Source organism: Penaeus vannamei, chromosome 33 (assembly GCF_042767895.1).
Source record: "Penaeus vannamei isolate JL-2024 chromosome 33, ASM4276789v1, whole genome shotgun sequence".
In the NCBI taxonomy this organism is placed as follows: Eukaryota; Metazoa; Arthropoda; class Malacostraca; order Decapoda; family Penaeidae; genus Penaeus; species Penaeus vannamei.
Window position 1 is genome coordinate 21,955 of NC_091581.1, and position 3,046 is coordinate 25,000.

The window sequence follows — 3,046 nt, forward strand, 5'->3', positions numbered from 1 at the left end:
TTAATGTTTATATATATGCTAGTCTTGCAGTATTTTTATAATTTTCTATTGATTTGTTCTTAATTTTTCTATCTCATATTGTATTAATATTATTTGATATTTGTATGATTCATTTACTTTATTTGTGTACAACTTTTTATTCCCAAAACTGTGAAGATTTATTTTCTTACAGCTTTTCACCTCACAATCACGTGCACGTTCACGCGTACGTGTATGTTGTCATCTTGCAAGTTGGATACACTGCTCATACCTACCAGCTTGTGAACATGACAATAAAGGTTTAACTGACTGCTAGTGTTTTACTGGAGGCAGTACAGAGAGAGGGGGTAAAAAAGAGAATATAGTGTAAAGAGAGTGAGAAAATATTGGAGAGAGAAATGAATTGTAGGCATGAGAAAGATATTGATGAGAGAGGGAAAAGAGTGGAGGGTGGAAATTAGAGAGTAAATTGGGAGTGAAGTGAGACAAAGATTGGAAAGAGGAGAGAGAAAGTGAAGAGGGAGTGGGGAGAGAGTGGAGACTGGAGAGAGAAAGAGAGAGAGAGAGATGCTGGGAGGAGGGGAAACACCCCTCCCACCCAGCAAGTGAGGCGGGCTGCAGGCCCCATTGGGAGAGCAACTGCTGGGACGCAGGATGGGAATGGGAACTACTCATCCTGCCTGCGTCCTAGCAGCCGCTAGCCCGGAGTTATGCTTGTGAGGGAAAGCCCAAGGGAACCCCACAGGTGGATAATGGGTCCCGCAGCCCACCACCCCCTTTTATATGAGGCAGCGTCGGCAGAGGTGGCGTCCACTCGGAGTGACTGCCAGAGGGTTAACCTCAGGCAGGAAGTCAGGGTGGGAGTTTGGAATATCCATTCTTTGTGTCAGGATGATAGGTTGCCTCTGCTGTCTCGGTGAGAAGACCTGGCAGTGGCACAATCAGTGTAGGTGAATACACCTATAACTGGTCGAGCCACAGCGACAGTTACCATCTCCAGAGAATAGCCATAGTCATCTCCAGCAGACTTCAGCTCTCGGTAGTTGAGGTTACTCCAGTCGATGAGCGTATAATGGTATTGAGACTGAAGCTAGCATTTGGCTTCATGTCTGTTATTGCTATGTACGCTCCTACCGTTGTTTGTAAACTCGGCGTGAAAGAGATGTTCTACACCAAACGCATCTGTGGCAGACAGTTGTCCTCGGCGGGATATTCGCATTGTTCTGGGTCACTTCAATGCGGTATCTGGCTGTGATCGAGCTGGCTATCGGTCCCCATGGTTTTGGAGCTGATGCTAACAGCGTGAATAGTCTCCTTTTCCGGGACTTTGCAAGGTCCCAGAAATTTAGGATTTCTGGTTCAGACCCACATCGCTGGACATGGTATAGCGATGCAGGTAATGCAGCCAAGGAGATCGACCACATACTCGTTAGTACTTGTTGGAGGATCCGCCAGAACTGCAGGTTGTATAGGAGTGCCGAGTTCTGTGGTATCGACCATAGATTGGTTGTGGCTACTCTTCAGGTCCACTTCAAAACTAATTGGCAATCCAATGAGCACCCTAGGGTGTTTTATTTGGACAGGCTGAGGGAGGGGGAGTGTGCCTGTGGGTTTGCTGAGGCAATCTCTGGACATTTCAGTGTTCGACGGACCCTGTACTGCTGTGGGATACCTTCAAGCATGAAACACTTGATGCAGCTCAAGAATCAATTAGTGACCGCCCGAGAACAAGCCAGAATTTTGTCTAATAGGAGACAATGGATGCCACAGATGCTTGTCGTCTAGCTCGTCTGGCAGGGGATCGGGATTTGTACCAATCTCAGGTGCGTAGAACTCGGTCGTTGTTAAGAAGGACAAAGAACAGTTTATTAGAAGTCTTGTAGAGGAGGTCGAAGGCCATTTCTTAGTCCTACATACCAAGCCTTAAGAAGGCTGAACTCCAGGCCCTCTTCACAGGTGACAGCAGTTTGCTTAGTAGGTGGCCAGATCGTCTCAGATCCTGTTGCAGTGCGGGAACGTTGGGCTGAGTATTTTGAGTAATTGTACCAGGTTGATCCACCAACAGTTAACTTGGATGCAGGAAGTGCCGAGATTCCAACGCCAGACCCACCCATCAGTCAGGATCCACCCTCCCTTACTGAAGTTAGGGGGTCGATCTCGAAGCTGAAGAGCGGTAAAGTAGCGGGTATCTGCAGCATACCAGCTGAACTGTTAAAGGCTTGTGGTGATCCTATGGCGCAGGGGTTACATGCTGTCCTGGCTGCTATCTGGCGGTCCGGTACCGTTCTTCCTGACCTGTTGAGGTGTGTGGACATCTCTCTCTGAAAAGGGAAGGGGGACCGTTAGGACAGCAGAAATCACCGAGGCAACTCACTGCTCAGTATACCAGGCAAGGTTCTCGCTCACATCTTTCCATGACTTATTAAAGACATTTTACTGAGGCACCAGAGGCCGGAGCAAACTGGATTCACTCCTGGTGTCTACAATAGACTGTATCGAGTCATTCTAGAACGTCGTCATGAGTTCGGGCAACCTACATCGACCTCAAGAAGGTGTTTGATACAGTGCATCGAGAATCACTCTGGGTGATCCTGAGACTGAGAGGAATTCCAACAAGGATTATTGAACTAATAGCAAGCCTATTTACTGGTACTGAAAGTGCTGTAAAGTGTGTGTGGGAGGGGGGACTGTCGAGCTTCTTTCCTGTTAGTTCAGGAGTAAGGCAAGGCTGTGTCCTTGCACCAACACTTTTCAACACTTGCATGGAATGGATACTGGGCAGAGCTACTGTTGAAAGTCATTGTGGAGCAACTCGGGACAATATCAAGGTTACTAACCTTGACTTTGCTGATGATGTTGCTGTCTATGGAAACCTTAGTGGTAGCTCTGGATGAATTTAGTAATGAAGTGAAGCCCTTGGGTCTAGAGGTTTCCTGGACAAAGACCAAGATCCAGGGGCCGGATTCACTATCATACGATCGTAACGCATTTACCAGCGGACATTTACCATTGCATTTACCAGTGATGGCAAAGTGGTATTCACAAAGAAATGGTAATTTGGATATGC